The sequence below is a fragment of the Sminthopsis crassicaudata genome, chromosome 1, assembly GCF_048593235.1.
Source record: "Sminthopsis crassicaudata isolate SCR6 chromosome 1, ASM4859323v1, whole genome shotgun sequence".
Classification (NCBI taxonomy): Eukaryota; Metazoa; Chordata; class Mammalia; order Dasyuromorphia; family Dasyuridae; genus Sminthopsis; species Sminthopsis crassicaudata.
The window spans coordinates 473025405-473045932 of NC_133617.1; positions in this window are offsets into that span (position 1 = coordinate 473025405).

Genomic DNA, 20528 nt, shown 5'->3' on the forward strand with positions numbered 1-20528 from the left:
TTTATAGTTAAAAAAAAAAAAAAAAAAAAAAACTCTAATAGAGTCAGTAATTTGCTCAGGGTCACATTGCTGGTATATATCTCAGGCTAGATTTGTATTCAGGTCTTCCTGACGCCAGGCCCAGAATCTTATCCATTGCATAGTATAATGTTGAGGACTCTCTTGTTCTGGGTCTAAGGTTTCTTTTCTGAAGATTTAAGAGCTCTGGAATTACTTGGCTCCTTTTTCCTTTGAGAAGACACCTCTCCTGAAAAATCCCAGAAAGAAAGGAGATGCTGGTCTGCTTAACGGCTGTTTCTTATTTAATTATTTTTTGTTGTTGCAAGTTTGCTTTCTGACTTTCACTGACCTTATTTCTGAAGGCAAGGGGAATTTAGACTGTTGCTAGATTCCCCTTTTGTCCATTTTTAAAACCTTTTTGTTGTTATGTTAAATTGTCTTTGGCAAATGTGAGTTATGAGTCAGAGTTCTCTGGAAATGTAAAATGTCTGCTCCTAAAGGACTTCTGATTGATACTGAGATATTTAAAGGGATTAATACACATATAAGTTGTCTATCTCCTTTGGAAATAAAGAGGCAATATAAATTCAAGGAACGGAAAGGGGTTAATTCAAAAAATATGGAGGCAGCAGGATCTAGTATAGTTTTGAAAGAGGAGGGCAAAGGGAAGAGAAGGCAGAATTAAAACAAAACAAAAAAAAAAAACCTAAATAATTTTAAAATTGTAAGCCCAGGGGAATAGAAGAATTATAACACTAGGCAAGGTCCACAATATTTTTTAGATTGAGCAGCAATTAAATTCAGTTCAATTTCCAACATAGACAAGCCGACTCCCAACTCTAACCCTTAATTTTTTCCAGATCAAAAGGAGTTTATCTTCTTTTTTTGACCTGAAGAGCCAAGCTCTTCAATCACAGGGTATGCATTTATTTTTAAATCAGATATATCCTCTCCTTCATTTTTTTGCCTTAATCAATGCCTTTTCTAATCTTGTCATAGGCTGCTTCAGAGGTGGTTGTGTCACTACCTCTCCCCCTCCTCCTCCTTCCACCATGAAGGATTAATTGAGGGAGGTAGGTCAGGGGATAGGAAATGTTCCTTAACTCCATTCTTATTTGATTCTTCATCCTTTTCACCTAGTTTGTCTGTATCCTTCCCCTCCTGCTCTTTCTTCTTTTTCCTTATTCTATAACTTATATAATTTCCTAAAACCTGTAGTATTAAATTATATGTATTAAGTGTGTCTTTGGAAATTGAGTCAGGTCCATTATCACTGTAGAATTGACATAATTGCTCTCCTACTAATTTCCAATCCTCTAGATCCAATTTTTTTTCCATAGAGAACTAAGGAGATGTGTACTGTACAGTTTCTAAAAGTTCAGTGATCTGCTCTCAAATTATAACCAAACTTAGGTTTTTCATAAATCTGACAATGCTCTCTACACATTTTCCTTGAATTGGAAAAGCAGACTGTTTTCTAAACATCTGTCCCATTTCAGCTGAAATATTATTTTAGCCCTTAAAAAAGTTTCCTTGTTGTACTTACCCTAATTTCTGAGTCAAGGAGACTTTTCCACTGAATCAGGATCATGTCTGTCCCATGATCAGTCGTCAAAATGTAATGTTCTTCTCTAAAATGTAATCTTCTCTGGGAGCAGGTTTCTTGGGGGGCTTCTGGGATCATCCTTAGTTTCAGTTCAGTTCAATAATCACCCCAAATGCAGCCAGGGATTAAAAGTCCAAATCCTTTATTTTCTCCTTCAAAATCTTAAATCTTTTCCTGGGGCCCAGTTAGCTTTAATAGAGGCCTCTCTCTCTCCTTGGTTCCAAAAGCTCTTACCACTAGTCCTTTGTCTCCACCAGCTTCTGCCTCTAGCTCTCTCTGAATCCAAAGCCTCCAGTCAGCACAAAGGTGGAAAATGGAATGAATCTGCCTCTGCCTCAGAGAGTGGGCTTGTGGGTTTCTTCTTATATATGGTCTCTCAAAAGTGTGAATTCTAATAAGTACTAAGTGCATAATCATTGTCTCTATCAATTCCAGTGACTTAGCACACCTTGTTTCAAGTTCTGGCCCATAACAGCATCAGTTCATGTAAATCTTTCCAGGCCTTTCTAAAATCATCCTGCTCATCATTTCTTATAGAATAATAATATTCCATAACATTCATATACTGTAACTTATTCAGCCATTCCCCAACTGATGGGCATGCATTCAGTTTCTAGTTCCTTGCCACTACAAAAAGGGCTGCCACAAACATTTTTGCACATGTGGGTCCCTTTCTTTCCTTTTTGATCTTTTTGGGATATAGGCCCAGTAGAGACACTGTTGGATCAAAGGGATGTGTAGTTTGATTCCTTTGGGCACAATTCCAAATTGCTCTCCAGAATGGTTAGATTCTTTCACAACTCCACCAACAATGTATCAGTGTCCCAGTTTTCCCACATCCCCTCCAACACTTATCATTATCTTTTCCTGTCATCTTAGCTAATCTGAGAGAAGTGAAGTGGGTATGAGACCAGATTTGAACTAGTCTTTGAACTCATCTTCCTGACTCTAGGACCAACACTGTGTCACCTTGAGACAGTAAAGTGTGATGGAAAAAATGCTGAAAGACATCAATATTTGAATCTTAGCTTCCTACTTATTGGAGGGGAATCCTAGGAAATGATTTCAAGTCTCTGATCCTCACTTTCCTTATTTGCAACGTGAGGATAGTATTTATTTTACCTTAAAAGTTTGTTGTGAAGATTGGGTTAATGGATGTGAAAATAATTTTGCAAATTGTAAAGCATTCTAGCCAATGCACCAATTATGTGGTGCATTGGATAGAATGTCAGATGTAAAATCAAGAAAATTCATCTTAATGAGTTCAAATTTAGTCTCAGATACTTACCAGCTGTGTGACTCTGTTTCCTTATTTGTAAAATGAGCTGGAGAAAGAAATGGCAAACCACTCTATTATCTTTGGCAAGAGAACTCCAAATGGATTCTCTTTGACATTACAGACATGACTGAAAAACAACAAAACACTTATAAATGTAAACTTATTTTTTTCATTCTCTGTACCTAGGCACTCAGACACATAAACTCTTTCCAGCAGGTCTAATAACTGCATGTAGGTCCCTGAAAGATAATACAAGATTAAAATATTTCCTAACTAATCTGCCATGAATGTTGAACATGTTTTCTATATGATGTCCTGGCTTCCCTTATGTTTTTTGCCAATATTTGAACAGAAGGTAGATTATGGCGGTGGTCAACAAGGGTAGAAGAGGAAACAGGATAAGTGGAATACATTTTATGTGACAGTATGACATTTTAAATTATTCTATATTATCAGTGAATTAGTTGCATTTCCATGTAATTGAAATATAACACTTTACCAAACCTTTCCATTTAAAACTTTTTTTGGAGAAGAAAATAAATCTAAAGTATAGTCCTCTCTTCTTAAAATGTGTATGCTAATCATAATTCAACTTTTTGTTGATGATTCAGAATTTTTGAGCATTAATTTTAATAATTTATATTTGGAAAGCACTATTTTTTCTTTTTCTCCTTATTAAGTTTGTGTCTTAAATTATTAACAATAAAAACACATGTAGCATAACAAAAATGAGATCACATATAAAGCCATAAGTCTCAGTTTAGTTTATTTACAAAATATCTCTATTCAATTTAGCAAAATAATAACAATGCATCCAAATTGCTTTCTGATCCTTTTTTTTGGAATATATTTTGTCTAATTTTAAAAATTATTTATATAATCATAGTCTACTTTCTGATTATTTATCTATATTGTTTTATATCAATCCATTAATATTTATTTGTAGTCTATATATTTATCATTTCCTTTAGTGCAATCGTATATCATAATGTAAATATTTCATAATTTATTCAGCTGTTCGCCATCCTTTGGAGATATAGGTTGTTTTTGGATTTTTGCTACTGCAAATAAATCTCCTTTTTTTTTCCCCCAGAAAGATCTTTATTTTTCTTTAAAAAAAAAAAAAAAAAAACAAACTTTTACTTTTATACTTGTATCTTTATTTTCCCTTTTTTTAATACTTACATTAAAAAAAAAAAAAGTCTTAGTGTATAACTCTACTAAAACAGGACTTCTTGACCTTTATTGTATGTCACAAATCTCTTGAGCAATGGTATAACTTATGGATCCTTCTTAGAAGAATGTTTTTAAGTGTATAAAATAAAATACATAGTTATAAAAGAAACAAATTATATTGAAATACAGTTATCAAAATACATATACTTTTTAAAAAGTCTATGGAACCTCTGCACTAGAAGGATCACAGGATCTAAGGAAGGATTTCTTAAACTTTTTCTACTTGTGACCCCTTTTCGATCAAATTTGCATATAGGAGCAGCTAGGTGATGCAGTGGATAGGATACCAGTCCTGAAGTCAGGAGGACCTCAGTTCAAATCTGATCTCAGACACTTAATACTTCCTAGCTATGTAACCCTGGGCAAGTTACTTAACTTTAATTGCTTCAGCAAAAAAAAAAAGAAAAAAGAAAAAAGAAAATTTTATACAACTCCCCAGGTACATAAATATATAAAATAGTTATACAAATCAAATATGTTCTAATAATAAATCATAATTTTGTGACCTCCACATTCAGTTACACAACCCCATATAAAGTGATCATAACCCATACTTTAAGAAGCTTTGGTCTAAAGGATCAGTTTTAGAACTCTTATTATTTATTAACATAAAAGAGACATTACTAATTCACAATTCTAGCAGCAGTGTAATATTGTACACTTGTTTCCCGATAGTGCCATTAACTTTTGAATTTTACTCTTTTTAACCATCTTTGACAATTAAAAAAATTTTTTAAATTTGCATTTCTCTGGTTATTAATGACTTTGAATAGTCTTCAAGGTGATTATTGACATGGAGACTACCTATCATATCCTTTGAGCCTTTCTCCTTTAGGAAATAGAACTTATTTTAATAAATTTGCATTAATTTCTTATATATTTGGGATGCCAGATCTTTGTTAAATATATTTGTTATAAGTCTTTTTCCATTTCTTTACTACCCTTGTGGGGTTTGAGTTTTGAAGATGGGCCAGAGAGAAGAATGCTAATATGTCAAAAACTTGGAAGAACTCTGTGGTCCTCATGGCAGCATAGGTTAGTGAAAAATTATGTGAGATAATGGTCAGCATTAGAAAGAAGGGCCCTACCTAAAGAGGAAGTGTTAACAACAAATGGGGTATAGCCCATTAGCCTCAGATAGTGGTTTTGCTCTGTGTTCTCAAAGGAAGTGCCTGTTGAGTTCAAGCTATTCCATGTCCTCCTTAATTGGAAATAATCTGAATTCAGACCCAATAATTGACTAAACATCTCTTTAGATAATGGGAAATGGTTCACTGTCAATTCATTCTTCAGGGTGTCTTTCATATATGATGCAGCATGGTAATATAATTTCTCCCCCATGTGCCATAGAGGAGTATTATTATTCAATTGTTTTGATGAGGTTCAGTAGCAATTTGCCACCAATTGATAAGGTTCAAGATTGGTATCCTATCCACTGCACCACCTAGCTGCCCCTATATACAACTTCAATCGAAAAGAGGTCACAAGTAGAAAAAGTTTAAGAAATCCTTCCTTAGATCCTGTGATCCTTCTAGTGCAGAGGTTCCATAGACTTTTTAAAAAGTATATGTATTCTGATAAGGCTAGCAATCTCTAATTCAGAATACAAGACACAAGAAGCAAGGCACATGAGAAGAATTCACAATGGCTTTCTTTTTGCCATTTTTTTTCTTATAAATAAAGGTACCTTTATTTATAAGAAAAGTTACAGACAAATAAAGAGGTAAAATAGACACCAGGAGTGGTACATATGAAATAGAGTTAGAAGAACATATAGCTAGCAAAGAAAGGGGATTTAACAATTAATCACTGAAAAGACAAGTTTCTGGAGAAAGAATTCACCATGAGTGGGAATATGCCATTGACTTATAGATTAAATTCACTGAGGAGTATAGCACTCTAAAGAGTTAGTTCTAACAAGGAGAAAGGCACCATAAGGAGGGAGTGAGAAGGACACCAGGAGTTATGGGCCAATCCCAACAGGGATTCAGACAAGTTGTCTTAGGCCTTTGACAGATTTATAAGGGGAATATAACCTTGGTGGGGTTTGACATCATAACTTGGCTTTCTGATTGGAATCAGTAAGGTGGGATTTCCCAAAATCTTCAAAGGGTTGAGACTTCAGGCTGAACTGATTCATCCCATCAGTGCCCTTCCTTGCTTGCCTCAGGGATTATTATAATCTTAATTATTTTATTTACTTTTTTATTTGCTGAGGCAATTGGGGTTAAATATAATCTTAATTATTATGAATAATCTTATCATTACTTTAGGCTTTCTCTGCCTAGCCCATCTAGTAATCAAGATCTCATCAGTTTTAGTTGCATTTGACTCCTTGAGGTTTTCTTGACAGAGATACTGGAGTGATTTGCCATTTCCTTCTCCAGCTCAGGAAACTGAGGCAAACAGGGTGCAGTGACTTGTCTAGGGTCACACAGCTGGTAAGTGTGAGGCTAGATTTCTGACTTCAGGCCTGAGGCTCTATGCACAGGGCCATTTACACTCACTGTGTCCCATCATTGCTTCGAAACTCCACGCCCCCTTTTGCTACTGCTTCCTTCTGTTATCATTTTTTTCTTCTTTCCTAGTCATTTTCTCCCATCCTTCCTGACCATGCACAGGGATTTAACTTTTGCAACCTTTGTTAATCAGTGAGAGTATTCTTCCAGTTCTGGAAGTTGTCTGCCAACCTCTAAGATTTTCCCCTTTCAGGTTCACACTCTTTCTTCTGGCCAACTGTTGCCCTCATACTTCAGTCTGTCAGTGAATAAACATTTATTAAGCACCTACTATTGCCAGACACACCTAATATTGATACTCCTTAATCTCCATAACCATTTTATTTCGCATGAGCTTTTCTTCCACCCAACCTCAGGATCCTCAAATTCGTTCACATTCTTGACCTTGCCATCACCCACAAATCTACCACTTCCATTTAAGTGAACTTCCTATATTTGATCACAATATGTTGTCATCCTACCTTAACCTCTGTCTTGCAACCCCAAACTTGGTTGTTTGTCTACACTGGGGCATTTCAGGACATCCATCCTGCACTAATTAGCACTATCCTTCCTTCCCCATCTAGACTCTCTAGTGAACCAGTTCAGCTCTACACTATCCACTTTTCGCGAGTCCCTTGCCCCCTTATCATGTTTCCGATCTTGGCCAGTAAAGGCTCAGTTTGGATCACTCCCACCATCTGCTGCCTTTGCTGCTGAATGAACCTGGAAAACACAAAACTGTTACTGGGCTCAGTACAGATGTATTTTATACAACCAAGACTGAGTCTTCATGGTTACAATGCAATCTTCTTAAATCTCTTTAATTACCTCACTGTCCCCCTTATACAATGGTTCTTCCAAACCTTTCTATCCCTCCTGGAACTTCCCAGGTTTCCACTTCCCTTTTCCCTCCCTGCCCTTCCTCATCTCACACCCCCAAGATGCCTCCTGGTGATGGCTCCTCCTTTATTCTTGTCTCACCTGAAAACGTGGTCTGTCAAGTTCATAAGTACAGGTACAACTGTAGCTAAATCTAGCAACTAAGTGCTACAGAGGGCAGAACCCCAGACCAGGAGTCAGGAAGGCTCATCTTCCTGAGTTCAAATATGTTTTGTTTTGTTTTTTGGGGGGGGGTGTTTTTGTTTTTGTTTTTTTGAGAGAAGGGGTTAAGTGACTTGTCCAGGATCACACAGCTAGTAAGTCTTAGGTAATTTGAGGCCACATGGGAACTCAAGTCCTCCTAACTCCAAGGCTGGTGCTCTATCCACTGGCCCTCCCTGAATTCAGACACTTGTTAGCTGTATGATCTTGTGCAAGTCATTTAACCCTGTTTGCCTCAGTTTCCTCATCTGTAAAATGAACTGGAGAAAAAAAATGGAAAGTCACTCCAGTACTTTGTCAAGAAAACCCCAAAGAGGTATATGAATGTCATGGAATATTATTATTTTATAAGAAACAATCAGCAGGATGATTTCAGAGAGGTCTAGAGAGTCTTACATGAACTGATGCTGAGTGAAATGAGCAGAACCAGGAAATCATTGTACATGGCAACAAGAATATTATATGTTGATCAATTCTGATGGGCATGGCTCTTGTCAACAATGAGATGATTCAGGCCAGTTCCAATTGTTTTGTGATGAAGAGAGTCATCTACACCCAGAGAGAGGACTGTAGAGATTGAGTGTGGATCATAACATAATATTTTCACTTTTTTTGTTGTTGTTTGCTTGCATTTTGTTTTCTTTCTTATTTTTTCCCTTTTTGATCTATTTTTCTTGTGCAGCATATTTGTGGAAATATTGCATATTTTTAACATATATTGAATCACTTGTCTGGGGAAGGGGATGGGGAAAAGGGAGGGAAAAAATTAGAACACAAGGTTTTGTAAGTGAATGTTGAAAATTATCCACATATATATTTTGAAAATAAAAAGCTTTAATAATAAAAAAAGAAAAATCAAAAAAAATTTAAAAAGAAAACCCCAAAAGGAGTTATGAAAAGTTAGACATGACTGAAACAATAGAACAATAACCCTAGATATATAGATTAATAATAGTGTATATGTATATATGTGTGTAAGTAAATATGCAGATATCTATGTATTTGTATGTATATATTTATGTGTGTATATGTGTATACATATACATGTAAGTGAATATATATGTATATATGTTCATTTCTTTTTTGTTTTTTCTTTTTTCCTTTTTGCTCTGATATTTTTGTCCCAGCATGATTCATAAAGCAATGTATATTAAAAATAAATAAACTTACTACAATAAAAAAAGAATATATATGCATATAGACATATGGAGGTATATTTGTGTGTGTGTCCAGAGTCAGGCCCTTAGCAATACTTGACCCAGAATAAAGTCAGAGGCAAGTCCCAGCAGTGTCAGTGCCTGACACAGAGACAGTAAACAGCTTTTTTGGTGACTGTGTTCAGAAATCCAGGGAGTGCAACTCAGACCCCAGAGACCACAGAATGTCTCCTTATATCAGAGACACTGATATCAGCAGAACTGACATTAGCATAGCACTTTAGTTATTAGGATCTGGAACTAATGGGGTGCCTTCATATTACTACCAGTGGTCATTAGACATCTCACTAGGGATATTTAGAGGAATATTAAGTTCATATTTCTAGGTGGTAGCTTACTTGGTAGCTTGCTTTCTTGTGATAGAAAGGAGGAGAAATGATCTGTGAAGGAAAAGGAAGAATTCCCTTAGAAGAGGCAAGGAGCAAGGATATATTAAAATATTGGCTGGTGGACTAAAGAACACTAAATGGGTGATTATACAGAGTAATTGGGACAAATTTCATACAAGTGGATAATTATTTCTAAACTCCATCCTACAAATGACCCTGACTCATGATGATGAGTGGTGACTTTGCATAAGTGTAATCATCTGAGCTATATTTTTGACATATAAGCTTTATTCCTGCTCATGTTCTGATCTTTTTACATTGAGAAACCCACTATGAATTACAAAGCTTGACATTAGTCACAGCATGGATTCAAGATTCTGGCCCTTCAAAAGGGGAAGGTTTAGCCTGAGATTTCTAGAATATGAGGAAATATGAGATTTCCTCCATATTTGGTCATTCCCTCTTTAAAGGTCTCCTAAATGATTTGTTTTGATAATCTTTATTTTAGCTTTTCTTTTCCTTCTTCAGTGCTGCCTGTGTTAGGTTTCTTATATTTCTGAGGTCAAATTTGTCCAATAACACCTCTAAAGTCATTTATGTGGTAAAAGATCCTTTAGAAGACTTTTAGACTTTACCACCTAGGAGTGGGATGTGATGGAAATAATAATCTTATAGCCTTACTCCATGCAGGAAAGGCTAGTTTTTACTTAAAAAATATTGAAACAGTCAAGATTTAATTGGCTAAGGCTGTTGATGTAGCTTCCTGGTCATCTGAATACAAAAACATCCAGAAGGGGAAAGCTTCTCCCTTAGGATTTGAACCACATACCACTAAAATGAGCAATCATGCCAGAACTTGAGAGTTGTAACTAGATGAATCAAGGCTATATTCTTAGTGACTATCTCTTCCCTGTTCTCAAAGTCTTTTCTCTGCTATAGCTAATTAAGCTTTCTTTTGTTAATTGTTGAATGACTTGTGAGTGTCTCATTTCATTCCAGTCTTGGAGATGAACCACCAGATTGGCTAGAATAACTTTAGGTTGTTACATTTCCCAACGTTTATTAAGACAATTTAAAGCATAACTTTCTCTCTAATCAAAATTTTTTATTTGCCATTTTGAAATTCTTTTCACCTTTTGGTTTTTCTTTCTATGTTTAAACCTAGATTGGTTATCATGTTATTCCCCTGGGAGCAAACACTTTATCATAAATGATTCATAATAATTTCATTTTCATACTGCTTATGGTTAGCACTATCTTCATGAAGTTAAAAAGAATATTGTTTAATAGTAAGGAGATTTTTCTATGTGCCAGGGATGAACCTAGTATCTTATGACATGATTATGTTATGATTCTAAGCTTATAACATGATTATTCTTTTTCCAGTTTAAAAAAGATAGTTTTTTTTTATTTTAAAAATGTATATAAAGATGGTTTTCAACATTTACCCTTGCAAAACCTTGCAAAATCTAAAATTTTCTCCTCCCTAGACAGCAAGTAATCCAAAATAACATGATTATTCTTTTTTTTTTTTTTTTAAATTAAAGCTTTTTATTTACAAACCATCTGCATGGGTAACATTGACCTTTGCAAAATCTTTTGTTCCAAATTTTCCCCTCCTCCCTCCCATCCCCTCCCCTAGCTGGCAGCTAGTCCAATACATATTAGATATGTTAAATCCAATATAAGTATACATATTTATACAGTTATCTTGCTGCACAAGAAAAATCAGATCAAGAAGGAAGAAAAAAAACCTGAGAAAGAAAACAAAATGCAAGCAAACAATAAACAGAGTGAGAATGCTATCACATGATTATTCTTTACATTATTCCTTATTGCCCTCATTTTCTTTCCAAACTTGCTTCCATATTACTGTCCGCCCAGAGGCATTTAACACTTAACAGCTCTATGTTCACTGCCCATTATGCAGTGTTAACTAATTTAATCAAACAATTTCACTTTTTCTTTAGTGTAGCACCTCAAGTGCTGACTCAAATGACTGAAAAACTCTTTTCTTACAGGGAAGAAAAAAAAAAAAAAAATTACTGCAGAAGCTTGCATTAAGGACTGAAGTCATCATAGTTCCTGAAGCCAGGATTCACACATCGCAGTCTGGATCAATGCAAGAAAATAATTCACTTTGTTTCTAAGGGAAGAAAATGAAAATGAAGCCACAAACCTCTAACACCTAAAATTTTGTGTTTTATATTTACAAATTTTGAGTTAGATGTAAAGTTAAAACCAGAAGTTAAAAAGAAGTTAAAACTAAGTTAAAACCAGAAGCACATATATGGAAAGATTCAGGTGTTTAAGTTTGTGATCCAGATATCAAAAATCTTTTGACAAAAAGATTTATGCTGGATATCTGGGAAAACGAGACTCCATTTATTCATTTATACATTCAAAATATTTTAAAGCATCTATAGGGTATTATGTATTCTATGTGTGTGTGTGTTGGTAGGACAAATACAAAGAAGAATGATAATACTTTCCCTCAAATAATGCAAGGGATGTGGGGGGTTGAGAGAGATGCGAAATTACTATAAGACAGAAAGAGTTATAAATAATTGGAATAAAGGATATTAACAGCACCTAAGCAGGTAAAACCATGATATCGATGAGAAAGTGTTTTTGAGAAGAGGGTCAGAGTTCATTCAAATTTTACCTCTTATTCTTCACCTATAAAAGTTATCACTTATGTCAGCACTTGTGCATAAAGTGAGTATACTTTAATTTGTAGGAATGCTGGGATGGTCCCTTATGTCTAGGATACATTAGCGTTTGCTAAAAGTGAGCTTCTGGCTAAAGAATATAGTGTCTATTTTATCTGATATGTATGTATCTAGCACAGTTCTATGTCAACTATGTTTTCTTAACTAAATATTTTTTGAATCTTTTAGGAAATTAAGAATATTCAGAAAGCATTCAACCTCTGAGTGTTGTGTTCAATAAATAACTTGTTGATGGCTATTTCTTAAAGTGGTGTAGTTACAGAAATGCAATTTGTCAGAGAAGTTAACTGTAGCAATAAAACCACACATGACATATTTGTATCCATCATTTTCCTTTAGGAGCATGATATAATTGCTTATGTATATTAGTTGTATTCAGTAATATTGTCCTGCTTCAGAAGAATGTATAATCTTTTTTTTTTTTTTTTTCCTTCCTAAATCCTATAGCTAATGTCTCTTACTAGGATAAAAAATGAAATCATAAATACTTCCTAGCTGTGTGACCCTGGGCATTTATCCCCAATTGCCAAGAAAGAAAGAAAGAAAGAGAGAGAGAGAGAGAGAGAGAGAGAGAGAAGGAGAGAGAGAGAGAGAGAGAGAGAGAGAGAGAGAGAGAGAGAGAGAGAGAGAGAGAGAGAGAGAGAGAGAGAGAGGGAGAGAGAGACAGAGAGAGAGAGAGAGAGAGAGAGAGAGAGAGAGAGAGAGAGAGAGAGGAGAGAGAGAGAGAGAGAGGAAAAGAGAGAGAGAGAGGGAGAGGGAGAGGGAGAGGGAGAGGGAGAGGGAGGGAGGAAGGGAGGAAGAAATTATGAATATGTAGTGCAACAATAAAGATGAGAATACAAATGCACATTAAGAAGCTAACCTTCAAGATATAGAAAAATTAGAAGTAGTCAAAAAGTGTTACTAAGTTCTGTAGCAATAGAATATTTACATGAAAGCAAATAAAGAACTGTCCTAGTCAGGAAGATCTAGCTTCAAGATCTGCTCTGACACTCGCAAGTCACTCACCTTCCAAGAACTCCAGGTACCTATTGCTAAGACTATTAAATTCCAACCAGTTGTTAAACTGTATTGGAGGAGGGAGTTTTCATGTCTGAGTTCTAATCTTCCCACCTCTGATCCTAAATTAAAGTTTCCTCCCCTGAAATCCCAGACTTCTGATTGATGAGTATTCATTTTTTCTTATTTGGACCTAGTCCCACAATACACTTCTGGGCTATTTTCTTTCTTTTTGTTTTCATTCTCTTCATTTATTAGTTATCTACTGTATCTAAGACATTATGACACAAAGATAAAGATAAAAATAAATGTGTATGTCTATTCATGTCCATCTCTTATGCATTTTTAAAAATAATAGCTTTTCATTTTATATATATATATATATACAGTTTGATAACCCTTTGGGCACAGTTCCATTTCATTTTCCAGAATGTTGGATCCATTCATACACAACAATGTATTAGTGTCCCAGTTTTCCCATATCCCGTCCAACATTCATCATTATCTTTTCCTGTCATTTTAGGCAATCTGAAGAAGATCTAGTGATATCTCAGAGTTGTCTTAATTTGCATTTCTTTGATCAACAATGACTTAGAGCATTTTTTCATGTGATTGCAAATGGTTTTAATTTCATCTGAAAACTGTCTGTTTATATCCTTTGACAATTTATCAACTGGAGAATGCCTTGTATTCTTACATACAACAAAACTAAGACTTTTTGGAATACCCTGTAATCAAGAGCTTTGCATTTAAGTCATACACACACACACACACACACACACACACACACACACACACACTATTATTAAATAAAAAATGCTATTCTTTAAAAAGGACCTATCAATCATTTGTCTTATGACTTTAATCATCATTCCCTTTTGTTTTCTCATTCAAAATGCTCTTTCTTGGCACACACTACCTTATAAGCATTGTCTTCCCCTGTTAGAATGTAAGCTCCTTGAGGTCAAGTATTTCATTACCTGTTTGCATTTGTATTCCCACTGTGTCTAGCATGATGACTGGCACAGAGTAAGTGCTTGATAAATGCATTTCATTCATTCATTTATTGAACAAGTCTGATGTTGTGGAGATTCTTTAGATTCTTTAGAGATTCTTTAAAGAGCAATCCCTCTGACCCATTGTGATTTGTATAGCTTGTTGAGATTTTAAAAATCCTCTTTAGTTCTTAAGCATTGAGATCAACCACATTAGATGCCTCTTTTTCTTTTGGACTCTGGTGATGATATAGTTCAAGAAGAAATAAAAGGGATCACTTAAAAATTACTTATCATTTTTATTATAATTGCTAAAAATAACATTTCAATAGATTAGCAGTCTTATTCCTGTGGGTACTTTCTTCACATATAAAATCACAACAATGTGTTTATCTTCCCATATATACTCCATATGGTATCTTCACAATGTGCTGAATATTTTCCTCTTTAATGTATATTGTATGTTACATATATAGTAATGCAGCCCTAGAAACCATCTTTCAAGGAGTCTTACCTACTTGAGAAAGTAGCTATATTTGGTCAGGTTCTCCCACTCTTTGGTATCTCTTTGTTTTGCTAATTTTAAGAATGTCTACTCTAAATTTTTTACCCAAACAAATCAAAGAAAGAAAAAAAAAGATCTAAAAATGTATAGTAGCTCTTTTTGTGATGGCTAAAAAAATGGAAATCAGAGGGAACTTTTCCACCTATTGAGTAATGACTAAGCAAATTATGGAATGTAATTGAATATTATCACAAAATAAGAAATTATGAAATGTACAATTTCAGAAGAAACTGGGAAAACCTTTATGTATTAATGCTCAGCAAAACAAGGAGAACTAGATGAGCAATTTATACAATAATATTATAAAGAGGGGGCAGTTATATGACACAGTAGATAGAGTCTGGCAACAGGAAGATTCATCTTCCTGAGTTCAAATCTGGTGTCAGACACTTACTAGATGTGTGACCCTGGATTGTAAATCATTTAATCCTGTTTGCCTTGGTTCCTCATATATAGAATGAATTGGAGAAAGAAATGGCAAATCATTTTAGTAATTTTGCTAAGAAAATCCCAAATGGGATCATAAAGAGTCAGATGTGACTGAAAACAACTAAACAATAACATCATGCTCTAGAGAAAACATTTTGAAAGATTGTAGTAGTCTAAGAAATACAATGATAAGCCACTAGTCAAAAATAAAAATGAAAATGAAACAGATCATTGATCTTCTCCTAGAGAGGAGATGAATTTAAATATAGAAAGAGACAGGCATACATTTTTCCCCCATGAGGCTGGGGTTAAATGATTTGCCCAGGGTCACACAGCTAGGAAGAGTTAAGTGTCTGAGATCATATTTGAATTCGGGTCCTCCTCAATTCAAGGCTGATGCTCTATCCACTGCACTACCTAGCTGCCCCTGACAGGAATACATTTTTGAACTTTGCTAATTGTTGGAATTTGTTTTGCCAATTGCTATATAATGAGGTATTTCTTTTTCAATGTGTTTTCCTCCCTTAAAACACAAGGGAAATATGGAAGATACAAATTAGTTTTATTTTATTTTGAGGGGGGCAATTTAATAGTTTCATTAACAAGGCCAACGGATTATTAAGAAGAATTATAAATTGATTTTAAACATTTGTTACTTGAAAAAATAAAATAATAAGCTATCATTTGTGTGGAAAAAAAAAAAAGGCCTTGTGTAGAAACAGAGTTTATGCTCCATCACAAAAAGCCAGTATTTATATAAAAGCTCAGGAAATGACATTGGTCCCTCCATCCCATTATTGTTTCTGATAGTGATAACCAAGGGTTGCTTTAAGGAAAAGCCAAATGATTGTCCTACATGATAAAAAAAGATTAAAGAAAAAATATTTTTCTGGTTTTCTTCTCAATACATTGTTTATTCTTGTGCTGAGATGGGAAGAGAAAATATAAATAACAGCGGTTTCCATACCCCTTACTTTGTTAGTGAAGTGAATGTCTTATTAGACAGAAACCACTTCCTTTGGTTATCTGATCTTTTTTTCTGCTTAACCCCTTGAAGCTCTAAAGTTAAAGGTTGGATTTTCCATGGTTGCCTCAAGTGAATATAAAATGGAGAAAGTGAATATGTAATAGAGAAATAGCTGTGGAGAGAAATGTCAGTTGGTTGAATTTTTGGACAAAGAATAGCAGCTGCATATCTTGACTTCATCTCAGTTCACATAAGATTGTTAATACCTTTCTTGTGCTCTTGCCCAAATTGTCTATACTGAGTAGAGGGGGAAAGGATGGTAAGGGGAACCAGAACAAGGTATATATTTAACACAACTATCCATGGGATTGGGGATAGAAATGAAGAAGGAAAAAAAAAAAAAAAAGACATGTGTTTAGGGTAAGGACCAACAAACTATGCTCCCCAGGCCAAATCTCCTTTGTATTTACCTGACCCTTGGTTAATAGAAAAGAGGGAGAGGAGGGGAGAAAAAGAGAGACAGACAGACAGAGAAAGAGAGAAACAGACTGACAGAGACAGAGACAGACTGAGAGAAAGACAGAGACAGAGAGAAAAAGATGACAGAGAGAGACAGGGGTGGGGGGAGAAACGGAGACAGAGAGAGAGAGAGGGAGAGAGAGAGAGAGAGAGAGAGAGAGAGAGAGAGAGAGAGAGAGAGAGAGAGAGAGAGAGAGAGAGAGAGAGAGAGAGAGAGAGAGATTGGAACAGGTGTGAATTATTGGATTTAGGTTGCTATCATGCACAACTAGAAAGAACTACATTACCTGACCAAAAGCAAGGAAATTTAGGGAAAAGCTGAAGATTGGGAGCAAGTCTTGTGAAATTTTGGAAGGGATGTTCCAGGGTGAGAAAGTAGCTGAGTCATGACGGTAAAGCCCAGAGTCAGAAACACTCCCAAAAAGGGAATAAAGGAGTGCTTATAATTTTCCTACATATATGTTTCCTGTGACATTTTCTTACATTGTAAGAAAGGAGTTTTGCTCTTAACATAAGCTGTTGTTTGGCCTTTGTTTTTTCAAGAACTTTCAGGAAAGGTTCTTTCATCTCAGTATTGTCTCCAATAATGATACCAAGGGTCGCTTTAAGGGAAATGAGGGTGATCTTGACTTTCAGGTAAATTGGATTTCAGTGATCTGGAGGAGAGAAGGAGGCTGCCAACTTTGCTAAATACGAGATGTAGTGCTATTATGAAGGAGGACTGCTAAGAGAAGGAGAAAAGAAAGGCATTGATTTTAAAGATGTGGTCAAGAAACAGTAGCCTTTGATCACGAGTGTTGGGAGTGAAGAGTTACCAGCAATAATCCCTGAGGAGGAGGACTGTTTATGAACAAAATTATGAAGAGGAAGAAATTTGTCTTTGGGGTTGCTGGGTTCCTGTTTCTGTAGACTCTCAGCATTTCATGATTTCTCTTCCCATTCTTCAGTTGTCCAATGTTGTTAGTATTATTAGCTTCCTTCTTCTAACCCAACAGTCAGTCAAAACCTGTTCTCAATAAATAAGAATCTTTCCCAGTTTTATATGAATTGTTATTTTTATATTACCTTATATGTATAAAAATGCTTTTATCAAAATACTTTATGAAACAAGTAGTACACATATCAATAAGCAGGTAGCTCAGGGACTAAGTAATAGAGTCAGGCAATCCCTAAATTCAAATCTTCCCTCATAAACTGGCTGTGTGATTCTGGGCAAGTCATTTAAGCTCTCGGTTTATTCCTTTATCTGCAATGTGGGATTAACGAAAACAAATACCTCAGAGAGTGGTTGTGAGGATTAAAGGAGACTACAGAAACACAGCATTTTGGAAGCCTTAATGTGATATATAAATATGTTATTGTTATATCATCATCATTATCATTATTACAGTATTACAAGGAAGCCTCTTCTGACGTTTTCCTCTGATGCCCTGTTGTGGTGTGTCTCTCAATGGATATACCAGTGGAACTCCAATCTTAGATTTTACCAAACTGCAAAGACTTTGCAATGGATGGATTTCATCCATCCTGTCATCCTCATTCTAATCTATGTTCAAAGAGTGAATCACCAGGGGATAAATATTTTTGGCCATATCAATTTATGAAGATGTCTACAAAGGCACAAAGCAGATTTCCATCTTCACTGATGGAGGAAGTACTTATACAAATAAAATCCAAGAACTCTGAATTATTGAAATAAATTTAATGTAAGGAAGCTGATTGAAGTCAAAGTACCAACTGTCCTAAGAATATTTGTATTGCAAAATCTTATCTCAATTATCAATTTAAAAGGTTTTACTCCCTGCAAAATAGTAGTTCTTAAGTTTTTTGTTTGTTTGTTTTGTTTTTTGTCATAGGCTCCTTTGTCAGTTTGTGGAAGCCCATGGATTTTTCAGAATAATATATTTAACCTTTTGTTCTAATTTCCCCCCCCCCCAGATGGCAGGTTGACCAATACATGTTCAATATATTAAAATATAAATTAAATACAATGTATGTATACATGTCCAAACAGTTGTTTTGCTGTACAAAATGAATCAGACTTTGAAACAGTGTACAATTAGCTTGTGAAGGAAAAAAATGCAGGTGGACAAAATTAGATACCCTGGGTTTTAAAAATAATATTCTGTTTAAAAAAAAAACCAAAGAATATTCTGCCCTTTTAAATCTTATCCTTCTATCACCAAACTCTAAAGAGGAAGAAATGCCATTGGTTGGTGCCCTCTTCCTTTGTTCCTTGGGTATCCCATGTCCCCATACTCTCTTTTGTCCTTTCTATCCTCTGGGAATGTCTTCTCTGAACTCTCTTTCCCTCTCATCCTTTATGGAATGGAACAGACCCATGTTTAACTCTATATTTACTTTAATTTCTATATACTTTTCCTAGTCTCTTGGAGATTAAAGACATTTTATAACAGTCCTTTATTATATTGGCTCAAAATATTTCCTACTTTGTTTAATTATCATTTGTGTAGGCACACATGAAATAAAATAGGAAAAACACTGTTTCATAAGCCCCAACCATTCCCTTCCCCCAACAATCCTGAAATTCATAAATTAATAATTATGGCATATAGCTGACAAAAGTTTTAATATAGGTTGTGTTCCAGCATCAGGATCATAGCACAAATCCCAAGAGCTTCCTTAGAATAGTCTATTTTTCAGATAAGCTAATTTCCAGGAATTACTCATTCAACAAATATTTATTGAACATTCACTGTGAGCAAGATACTGTGTCAGGTGCTACTTCAGGAGATAGAAAGAAGTCCAACATAGTCTCTAACCTCCAGGACCTTATCATCTAGTTGGGAGATAAGACAAGTACACAGTGACCAGGAACAAGATAGTAAATAAGTATCACATGATTGGTATGGAAAATCAGTAAAATAAGAGTTCAGAGAAAGTAGTTTTTTCCAAGAAGATTTCTTTGACTGGGGGAAGAAGGAAGGAAAAGGAAGTACACACACACACACACACACACACACACACCCCTACCTCTCATCTGATACTCAAAAAAGAGGGAATAAATGTGTGTGTATAATACATTAAACATTAACATATTAAATGAAATTATATTTACATATATATATATAGTGTCTTATTTGATACTCACAATAACCCCACAAGATAGATGACCTGTCCAGGGTCACAAAGCTGGTAAGATCCTGGCTACTATTTTTGAACATGGTAATGACAGAATTAGATATATACACATAAGAAATATTGTTACTGTAACAGTATGAAGGATAAATTTTATTTCTATATTTTTATAATGGTTTTATGTTTTCAACATTCACCTTTGCAAAATCTTGCATTCCAAATTTTTCTCTCTCCTCCCTCTCCTCCTCCTCTAGACAGCAAGCAATCTGATATAGGTTAAACATGTATAATTCTTCTAAATATATTTCCACATTTATCATGCTGTACAAGAAAAATCAAATCAAAAGGAAAAAAAAAAAAACATGAGAAAGAAAAAAAAATAATAACAGCAAACAAATCACAAGACCACTAAAAAATGGCAAAATTATGCTTGATTCACGTTCAGTCTCCATAATTCTCTTTATGGATGAAGATAGCTTTTTTCATCATAAGTTTATTGGAACTGCCTTGAATCACCTCATTGTTGAAAACAGCCAAGTCACAGTTGATCTTGTTGTTGTATACAACGTTTTCACTCAGTATCAGTTCATGTAAGTCTTTCCAGGCTTTTCTGAAATCATCCTGCTCATAATTTCCTATAGAACAATAGTATTAATATACCATAACTCATTCAGCCACTCCCCTATGACAGGCATCCACTCAGTTTCCAGTCCCTTGTCACTACAAAAAGAGCTACTACAAACATTTTTGCCCATGTGGGTATTTTCTCCTCTTTTATGATCTTTTTGGGGAAGTAGAGACATTGGTGAATCAAAGGGTATGCACAATTTGATAGCACTTTGGGCATAGTTCCATATTGCTCTCCAGAATGGTTGGATCAATTCACAATTCTGCCAACAACATATTAGTAACCCAGTTTTCCCACATCCCCTCCAACATTTATCATTATCTTTT